The sequence below is a fragment of the Bidens hawaiensis genome, unplaced genomic scaffold (assembly GCF_021521415.1).
Source record: "Bidens hawaiensis isolate Kalapana, Puna unplaced genomic scaffold, B.hawaiensis_p1.1 tig00000055_1, whole genome shotgun sequence".
NCBI classification, from domain to species: domain Eukaryota; kingdom Viridiplantae; phylum Streptophyta; class Magnoliopsida; order Asterales; family Asteraceae; genus Bidens; species Bidens hawaiensis.
In genome coordinates this window covers 4,765,484-4,776,821 of record NW_027491016.1, presented here as the reverse complement: position 1 = coordinate 4,776,821, position 11,338 = coordinate 4,765,484, and the positions used below count along the sequence as shown (strand labels likewise).

Sequence of the window (11,338 nt, the reverse complement as noted above, 5' to 3'; positions counted from 1 at the left end):
GAAGAAGTCTATATGGAAGCACCCCCCGGATTCACCAAAAATTCTAACCCTAAAGAAGTGTGTCGCTTGAAGAAATCCTTATACGGCCTAAAACAGTTTCCTCGAGCCTGGTTCGGCAGGTTTACTCTAGCCATGAAAAAATATGGTTTTAAACAGAGTAACTCAGATCACACCCTGTTCCTTAAGCGAATGGGTGAACTCATAACCTGCTTAATTATTTATGTCAATGATATGATAATCACAGGTAATGATGAGGATGAGATAACAAAGTTAAAACTAAGTTTGTTCCAAGAATTGAGATGAAAGACCTAGGAAGACTCAAATACTTCCTTGGGATTGAATTCCTAAGGTCCAAACGAGGAATCTTTATCTGCCAAAAGAAATATGTTCTTGATTTACTAGCAGAAGCAGGAATGATCGATTGCAAGCCTATGGATACTCCTATGATGGTGAATCAAAAACTATATATGGAAGAAGAAGCTGAGTTGGCCGACAAGGAACAATACCAAAGGATGGTGGGAAAGTTGATCTACCACTCACATACCCGTCCAGATATTGCATACGCAGTAGGTGTTGTAAGCCAATTCATGCACCAACCTCAAGTGTCTCAAATGGAAGTTGTACGGAGAACTAAAAGATACCTCAAAGGGACACCCAGCCATGGGGTCTTATTCAAGGCTAATGGACACCTTGACACCCAAATCTATACGATCCTGACTGGTCGGGGGAAAAGGAAATCGAAGATCAACCTCAGGTTACTTTAAACTCGTCGGCGGGAACAATGTCACGTGGATAAGTAAGAAGCAAAAGGTGGTAGCACTCTCAAGTGCTGAGCTGAATTTCGAGGAATCGCACAAGGGCTAGCAGAAATACTGTGGATACGAAAACATTTGACTAAGATCAGGTACCCTCTAACCCAAACCAGCAAGATAATGTGTGACAATAAAGCAGCTATTCAAATTTCAGAAAATTCGGTTCAACATGATCGCACGAAGCACCTTGAGGTAGATCGACACTTCATCAAAGAGAAACTCGAAACCGGGATCATTGAACTTTCGTTGTCCTGTCAGAAGATCAGCTTGCAGATATACTAACAAAGGCAGTCAATGGACAGATCTTTAGTCACTGTCTTAACAAGTTGAATATTGGGAATCCCACTAATCAACTTGAGGGGGGATACTCGAATATCTGGGATCAGTCAACATTATATTCCAAAATAAACCCATTGAAGAGGCCGATTCCTTGCCACAATAAAAGAGCTGATTTTTAGGATCAAGCTAATTGACAGCCATTTTTGTTAATGATATGATTGTTTTTCTTCTCTTAACAAATTGTAAAAATCTATAAATTCTGCATTGTTTTCTTTGTAAAAGGTATACGAAAATACAAGAATACAAGTTCTTCAATTCAATTCCTTATCATTCCTCTGATTAACATGAACAACACTTGGGTCCGAATTCTAGGTTTCGGGTCAACCCGAAAAACCCGAAGAAATTTTTATTTTTAGGTTTCGGGTCAACCCGGATCAACTCCCCCCCCCCCCCTTCCCAAATCCAAGAATAGAACCCTCCATCAGTTGTACAACAATAAAACCCTTCAATTCCTAAGTTTTGCAACAACCATACCACCCCCCCCCCCCCCAAATGATTTTGACGAGTCGGATAGTCAACATGTAAACCTTACAACTGATTGTATTTTAGCCATCGGTAGGAGGTCGTGTATGATAGCAATGAGTTATCGAAAAACAATTATCCATGAAAAATAGGGTGCAATACGTACACAGATTACACTTTTTAATCTATTTATGTTTTAGCAATTTTTGTACATTTTATATTTATTTTATGTAACTTTATTTTTTAGCTGTGTAATGTATTTTAATTAATGAAATTTTTAAAAAATATATTTTGATTTTATGTAATATTTAACCTATAATTTTTAAAAAAACAAAAATACTTAGAAGTATTAAACGGGAATTATATATATATATATATATATATATATAGGGTAAGGTTAAAATGAAAACTCACTTGAGTTGTGAAAAACCCTATGTAACATCGTTGTTTTTTTTTTGTTACATGTAATATATGTTATAACATTTAATACAAAACATCGAAACATAAAAAAAAATGTTTTGCTATTTTTTAACATTTTTTTACTAATTTTTATATATGTTTTCAAGGGACAGAAAAAGTTATATTTATATTTACATTTTTTATTCACTTTAATTATGAACCACAAGATTTAAACATTAATTAAAAACATGTGGTTGAGAATGGGCTTCTAGAGTTTTCACAACTCAAGTAGGTTTTCATTTTATACTTAGCCTATATATATAGGGGTGGGTTAAAATAAAAATAGATAGTTTTCTAGGAAGACTAGGAATAAATCATACCCATTGGATCATGTTAATCAATGGTTGAGATTTAAAATTACCAAAAACCGACATAGTTTCCTAGAATTATTCCTTCAACATAGGTTATAATGCCAAATGTCAAAAATCTATTGGTTCTTATCATTCCTAGAAAACTCTTTATTCTTATTTGAACCTTTTTCTATATATATATATAGGGTTTGGATCAAATACAAATGAAATTAACGTGCTAAACATGATAATCAAGTAGAGTAATTATATATACAAGTAGAGTAATTATGTAATTACATCATAGAGTAATTACGTAATTACTCTATGATGTAATTACATAATTACTCTACTTGACTCTCACGTTTAGCATGTTAATTTCATTTGTACATTAACTTTCCCCTATATATATATATATATATATATATATAACTTGGGTATGTGGTCACTCCAGAGACCAACCCGTGCTCCCACACCAAACCGTAATGGTAGTTAGTCCGCCACCTCACGTCTAGATAGATGAACGAGGCCTCTAATGGTATCCAAAGCAAACCCAACTCGAATCTCCCATTCACATTGATATCCTCTTATCGCTATACTCATCCGCAGGTATATTATGCATGTTCGAATTTACTTATTCCCGAGTTCACTTAAGGTATGTTTGGTAAAACTAGTTGGTGGCTAGAAGCTGCTAGCTGTTTAATAAAATGTATAAAATGACTAAAAGGGGCATAATTAAAAAAACTTAATAATAAATTTATATATCTTGGAGGTTATTAAGTAATTGTAAATACTAAAAGCTTGTAGCCTTTTCTAAACGCTACTAGTATGAGCTTCAAGCTTCAAACTTTTTCTCCTAACCTAAAAGTTTGAAGCCCCTTCAACCAAACAATGCTTTTTTTTAAGTTGGAGTTTTTTTTGAAATACTTGAAGCTAGGGTATGTTTGGAAAAATTAGCTGGTGCCTGGTAGCGGTAGCTTTTTATATAGGAATTTTTACATATTTCTCCTCCTTAAGCCTTTAAATTACATATATCCCGGGTTAGGGTATAACAGGAAGTATAGTTTTTGTAAGAAGGATAAGAAGTAATCTTATCCATTGATTTTAAACATGGAGGGTTGAGATTAGTTTAGGGAGAAATCAGTGAACACAAGGTAAAAGGCATAAAAGGAATAACATATTTGTTAACTTTCTCTCTCCACATGCAAGGCACATGCTAAATTCCCCCATCATTTTAAAACGTCCATAACTTTTTTTTACGACGTTTTTATTGAAAAACAAATTCACCATAATAACGAGTGTCTTTTTCTTTTATATGAGTACCATATTGTAATACAAAAATTAAAAAAAAATTAGTGGGTTTTTTATAAATTGTGTTTTACCAAATTGTGTTTTACAAAATTGTGTTATACAATAGTATTTTTCATTGTGTTTTCTTTTCATTATGTTTTTTCATTATTTTTTTTACATTATGTCATACAATTGTGTTTTTTATTGTGTTTTTATCATTGTGTTTTTTTTCATATTGTTTTTTTCCATTGTGTTTTTTTGGACTTTTCCGGCAAGATGGTGGCGGTGGGTGATGGTTGTGGTGGTGGTGGGCGGTGGAGTGGTGATGGTTGTAGGAGATGAGTGAAGATGTAATTGGGTTTTATGTAAGTGAGTTTTTGAAAATTAATGTAAGTAGGTTTTGAGATTAAAGTAGATGGGTTTTGATATTAAAATATTAGACTAAAATACTCTTATTCCTAGCCTTCTTAGAAAAATCAAAACTTTTATTTAAACCTAACCCCGTATATCCCCAATGTCTAAATCTAAATTACATATTCCCCCCTCTCATATCCAATTACCCATCTACCCTTGTCACCTAATTAGAAACTAGACATTGGCCACTCCATTCACAGCGTTCGATTCTTCCGGTCATAGCAACACATCCCTTTGCCGTTCCACACGACCTTCATCGTTCGATTCATCCTACTATTCCAGACGACCTCCATCGTTCAATTCTTCCAATCGCAACAACGCTAAGAGAACAACCGTTGTTGATTCTTCCGGCATCCATTCGCGCAAATGCAAACGACGAAAATCGTTAGGTATGCTGTGTTTATAATTGCTGCACATTATTAATTTAATTCATATTCTGGTATGTTGACTTATCAAACCAGTAATCAGTGTAGTTTGCGAATTGGGTTTCAAACTGGAAATCAGAATTTTTATGTATAAGAAGTTTAGTTGTTAAAAGATCTTGATTGATTAGTTGATTTTTTTAATGTTTCTTTCACTATTTTAGTTACACTAGATATTATAAAGTAATGTTGTAAGCATTTATAAGAGTTGGTTTATTATCTTTATTATGTATTCAGTGATGTGTCAACGATAACAAGGGCTATGCATCGGTTCATAACTGAATTAAATCGGAACCGTTTAATGTTAATTATGAGAACTAGAAACGGACCATATTTAGCGGTTTCGGTTCAGTTCGGAACATAGTTAAACGGTTCTCGTGTAAACAAATATCGTCGGAACAGATTTTGCAGGTTAAAAGATCTTGTTGTTTCGATTTATATATCGATTAAAAGATTTTAGTATAGTTTGTAACAGATCCTAGCTAGTAGAAAACTGTATTTTGATGTGTAAAATGCTGGATTTAATGCATTGTGGTTTATTCAATGATTTTTGGTAGATTTGGGTTGTTAAAATTCTTGAGGTGAAACAGGTTTTGCAGGTTAAATTTTGGATTTGGCGCTAAATTGCTATTTTATTTTTTATGAATGTTAAATATCCTTTTGACGCAGTTTTGAAACCCCGTCTAAAGATGATTAATGGAAAATACAACACCCTTTTTTGACGCAGTTTTGTGAGCATTTGACGCGGTTTTAGAAACCGCGGCTAAAAACAAAGTAGCTTTTGCATCACTATCTTTTGACGCGGTCTGAAACCGCGTCTAAAAACCAAATTCACTGCGTCTAAAAATCATTTTTCTACTAGTGATATTATATACAAAAATACTTTTTATTTTATAATAAATTTAAAAGGCCTTTTAAAAAAATTGTTATAATAACATTTCTATTATTTGTATTTTAATTTTTTATAAAATGTATTCTAAGTATAATTATATTATTTCCTTATAAAAACAATTAATTTTTTTTTTGTTGGATTCGGGTGCATAAGATTAATGTCACATTATGAAAAAAACCAACCTTGTTGATCAAGTCATAAATTATTTAATTATTTAATTTGTTAAAAAAACAACATGATTTTTTTAAAATGTAAACAATCTCTAAAAATTATCTTTAAAAAACACTATCTAAATAAACTAAAACTTTTATTGAAAAACAAAATTACACTTAAAAAAATTGTTTAATAATAAAAAAACGTATTTGATTATTTTAAAAAAATTAAAACATATAGTTACAAGTATAAATAAAAATAGTAAAAAAGACTTTAAAATAAAGAAGAAAAAACCCGCTTTTAAAAGATAGTAATGATAATAAAAGATAACAATAATGTAGAAGGAAAAAAAAGGCTCTAAATCGTATCAATGTAAACGCTAAGTTGAGGAAGAGTGTCTATTTAGTTAAAATAAGATGGTGAGGGTACTATTAGCAACACAACTTATCAACTATCCAACACAATATATATATTACAATTGATGTAATATGATTGTCATGCTTATTATAAACCCTTTTGTGTATGAGTTGTTATAGCTTATAACCGAAGCAAACATTAACATAGGGAATCCAATGTGAATACTCTTATGCTTTAAGTTATATGGTTTGAGATTATATAAGGTATTCAATGTAAATGCTCTCATATTTATATTAGATAGGTTAAATTGAGGTCAATTTAACTCAATATTAATTAATCGTTGAATTAGTATTAAGTCTATCAAAACTATATAAAATAAATCACAAATATAAATTTATATTCATATTAATTCTTGTAGTTAACTATGACTTCTACTTAAAAAAACAATATCAACAATAATATAGTTAAATGATCGTGTACGCTACAAGTATTGCGGATATTGTCTTTTAAAAGAAAATAAGTATTTTCTTTGAATTCACCGTTTACCAAATCCTAACAAATACTACTCGTCATAACTAAGATTTTTTCTTTTTAATATGACAACGTCTAACGCGTTAGAATTAAATAGAAAAAATTATAAATTAAATCTATAACTTATAATTAAAAATAACTAAAATTATAAAACACATATTGTATGAATATTTTTGTAAATAACAAGCTATGTTGTATCAGTAACTTGTAGGATTTGAACCCTTAAGCTCTTTAATAACATTAGTGAATTTTATTTTTTGAGAAAATTTTAAAATAGCCATACTTACTCTCTTGTTTTCATTCTTGTCTATGCTACGTAACTACGTGCCCCTAAAAATCCCAAATTAGCCACTCAGGAACTGTCAGACCGAAGGTTATTTGGCAGCTGCCTACGGTTTTGTTCTGCCACCCGACGAAACTTATGGGCAAAGTAATATCACGCTACATGCCCCTGAATTTCACCAGTGGCCTAACCAGTTTACTAGGCGACTAAACTTTATTTTTTATATATAAAGTAAAGTGTGAAGTGTTTTATATATATCTTTGAAATGTTTTATCTTTATATATTTTATAGTTACATTCCGTAGCTATTAATAATAAAAAATTAAGTGTTTAGTTTTTATTTTTATTTTTTTTTGGACAACAATAAAATTATATAAAAAGACGATGGTTAGAAAAGGCTAACCAAACGTCAAAGACACATAATTACATGAAAACAAGTGAGTTTTGAATCCACTCGGTCCAAAAGATTTTAATTGCTTTATTTCTAGCAACAATCCATAAAAAGAAAAAATGTAGGATGGAATAAAAAATTAGCTCCGACTTCAAATCATTAGCTTTAAATATAGTTTATTAAAAAAAATAACCAATGACCTCTGTCTATAATTTTTATTATTATTATGATTGCTAACATTTATTAATTAAATTAAAAATCTATTATAATTAATATAAATTAAATTATATCTTATATCAAATTCCACAATACCAAGGACCGACAACACTCGTGTTATACTTATCATTTTGTTTTAGTCCCGGTAGTATAACACACGTAACCGAACCCAACAAAATTCACGTTGACTCATTGCTGCAATGCCCGGGACCGACATTACCGACTCACTGCTGCAACGTCCGGGATCGAAATTGATCATGTTTTACCAAAGCCAGGGTTTTATTCACCGAAAAAACGTCATTGTAAATATTTTATTTGTTTTATGTTAATTTGACGATTTTATTTTTAGGATTTGGCGTTTGGGTTTTACTAACATTATTTATATGGTATCATAATGAACGTATCCAATACCGACCTATTCGTGTTGACTCGGCACTACAACACCCAGGTTTTACTGATCAATTTCTTTGTGCAACACGTGCGGAAAAATCAGTGTTGTTACTATTATGAACTCTAATATACTTGGCTTTCTTATTATAAGTTATACGGTCGCTATTGTCTCTTGCGTTAACAGATTAATTTTTATTAATTTTTTGTCTGTATGTTTATGAACTTAACACATACCAACCGAACCCACATTAGTGTAATGCTGCAACACGACGGGTACAGAAACTGATCCGACCTACCACAGTGCAACGCTCTGGGTGTCTATTTTTATGTTATTTTTAACGTGATTTCCCGAATTGAAATATTTTCTTTTCTAAAGTGACTCTGTGATTTTTACTCACATCTAGGCCCTTGTTGGCCGCCTTTTGTTTCTTAGGCCCAAAACATTCCAATTTTTTTTAGTAGTCGAATAATATAAATCAAGCGCTACTTCACCTAAAATCATAAAACCTAATTTTCCCTTTTCTTATCGTCTTCAGTGTGCCCTAGCATCGTTTGTCGCCGCCAACCAGCTAGTAATGTTTGGTAGCCGATGCAACGTGATGTCATCTCAGGGTAAATCACTATTTAATTCTTGTTTTGTAACTCATATTTCCTTCCATCTTGTTTTTGATTGTGTTTTGATTATACAATATACTTTCCACTTTGTTATGAATAGATCATAATTACTTCTAACCGATTTCATTATGAAGGAATGGAAGAACGTATATTTCAATCACGCATAACATGTTGATTGCTCATAGTGGTATAACAAGTGTCTCATCCCCTTACACGCATATGGTAATGATGGATTTTATAGTTAACAAAATGCAACTTGTAGGAATTGGACCCTTCGTCTCTTTAAACATTAGTTAACATTAATTTTTTTATACTTGTTTCATACATTGTCCCCTTATTCATAAATCAAAATTTATTATGACTGAATCAAAATTTATAATAATAGAATAAATATTCCCTTGCTCGGAGGCAAGGATGAGCAAACAATTCTGGTACCGAATTTGGTACCATTGATATCGAGTTTTAAGTTCTAGTTAATGATATTTCCCGAGTTCCGCCTTCAATACCGGTACGTACTTTCGGTAACAGTACCGGTACCAAGAATTTAGAATAATCAGTACCGAAGTCTGTACGAATAACCGCCCATCCCTAATCGGAGGGTATATACTTCGCCACTGACTTATACAAAGCTCGGCGGTCATGTTTGGCCTGTTTCCGAGGTGTGTCCGAAATTTTTAAAAAATATATAATATATATAAAAAAAATATATGTTTATTTAAGGGTGTGGTTTTATATAAAGGGTCTAAATGTTATCGAAACATCCGAATATAAACAAAATAATGGATATGGGCCCTTCTAAATTTTGAATAGTGATAAATAAGACCCTTATCATCGATATTTGAAAAATAATGAGGTCCACGGTACATATATGTTGGGCTTGGAGGGACATTGTGCTGAGGTTTGAAAATCTTCTTTCTGGTTATAACACATTGACTTAATAAATTATTTATTAGTTTCATTTTCTTTGTTTAGGCTTTTGATTGTGCTCGGAGTCCAGCAGGCTTAGTTCTTGCATCAGGGTGTGTTATCTTAATAAACCAAGTTCTGCTTTATGTTTCATTTTTTATTTCCACATTTAATTAGATTTACTCATATCTTGTTTAGGTCTGGAGATTCTACAACTCGGATTTGGAGAATTGCATATAGGACTGAGAGCACTAATTTAATTAACAGGATTGCTAGTGTGCATGTACTCCGACATTTTGAAGCTAAACCAAATGAAGAAACAAGCAGCATCAGAACACTTGATTGGAATGTGAGTTCCATTGCTTACCTGGCAATTATTTCATAAAAAAAGCTGTCAATTTTGTTTTCTTAAGTAGTCAAATTATGTGCAGATGGATGGAAGACTTCTTGCCACCGGTTCACAAGATGGCTCATCTAGGATTTGGGATATACATGATAAGCTTTTTGTTGTTTATAAATGTTTCTAGAGTCCTCATGTTAACGTTTGTAACTTTATATGGCTGTTTGTTTGTTTGTTTGTTTGTTTATCCATGTGGGCTGAATTTTTTTCTAATCAAACACTGGGACCCATGTATTCTATTAGCATGAGTAAGAATAATATCTTCTTACTAGAGCCTATGATAGAAATTCTATTGTTTGGAACACAAATACGTATGACTTGAAGCAAAAATTCGAGTTCCATTCAAGTGACACATTTATTTGTACAAATAATTGCCTTGTTTAAGGTCCAAAACTAAATGCCAAGTGTCACAACCTGGTAGATCCTGTTATGAGTGTTGATTGATGGACCAATCGCACATTTGCCTCCGGCTCAATTGATAAAATGATATATGTTTGCAAGATTGGGGAAGACTAACCATCCAAACGGTTTTCAAGGCATAAGGTTTGTAAGATTTTCTCAATAATGTATACATGGTATCTTTCTTTTCTTTTTTCTCTTTTTTTTGTTATAGAAATTTATGATATTGCAACAATCTTTTAATTTTAGTATGAAGTTAATAGTGTGAAATGGGACACTGTTAGCTTCTGACTCTGAAGACAAAACTATAAATGTTGTATTTACTTACTTTCATAATAACTCTTATTTTTTTTAAATGTGTTGTATTATAACTTGACTCGTACCTATATATTGTTCAGGTATGGAGCAGGATATGGACGTTCATGACTTTAAAGATCATGACTAGGTGAATCTTTGTTGTTATTATTGTTTCATTTAATTAAACCTTTTTTTTTCTTTAAACATGGATCTTTGGTTTCTAACCGCGGACACTAATTAATTACTTGTAGGCGATATACACAATTAGCTGGAGTCCCACAGACCTACAACAAACAATCCCAATAAGCAGTTACTTTTGGCAAGGTATGTTGCTCATATTTATCACACAATTTAATTCTTTTTAGATAGTCCGGTAAAATAGATGGTTTAATATCGCATCATAATCAATGTTTATTTTCCCAGTGGTTCACACAATTCGACAGTGAAGCTGTGGGATGTCGATCTGGAGGACTTTACCACAGCTTGAATGGTCACACGTATATTCTTTTCCTCCTGAAACACATATTAAAGTAAAGTCTAATGACAATTAAGTACACAATTGATATATAAAATATTATTAACAAGGATGAGGTGCTCTGTCTGTCGTTTAGTCCAGACAGAGAGTATTTGGCAAGTGGTTCGGGGACAAGCGGGTAAACATTTGGTCAATAAAAGTAGAGAAGATTGTGAAAACGTATTTTGGTAATGGGAGCATATCTCTAGTCAGCTGGAACACAAAAGGTTACAAAATCGCTTACTCTACAAGTGAGAATAATGTTTATGTTTCGGATTTGTTTATGTAATCACCTGGTGGTGCCGAGATTAACTTAATATGACTGCTACCATAAACTCAGTTGTCTTGTTTTTGTTGAATGTATCGATAGATTTTATGTGTTGCGTGCTTGCTTAGGTGGGCTAATTTTGATTGGTATTGAATATTCATGCAATGGTTGATTCTTAATGGGTCTTTAATAAATATGTGATGGGTGGGGTTTTGGTTTTTCTTTCATTGTATTTAATTGGG

The 11,338-nt window shown here is 32.2% G+C and overlaps 1 pseudogene; it reads left to right on the top strand.

Moving 5' to 3' along the window:
* Positions 1-299: 299 nt before the first annotated feature.
* Positions 300-11,117, top strand: LOC143538797 (WD40 repeat-containing protein HOS15-like; annotated as a pseudogene).
* The last annotated feature ends 221 nt before the right edge of the window (positions 11,118-11,338 follow it).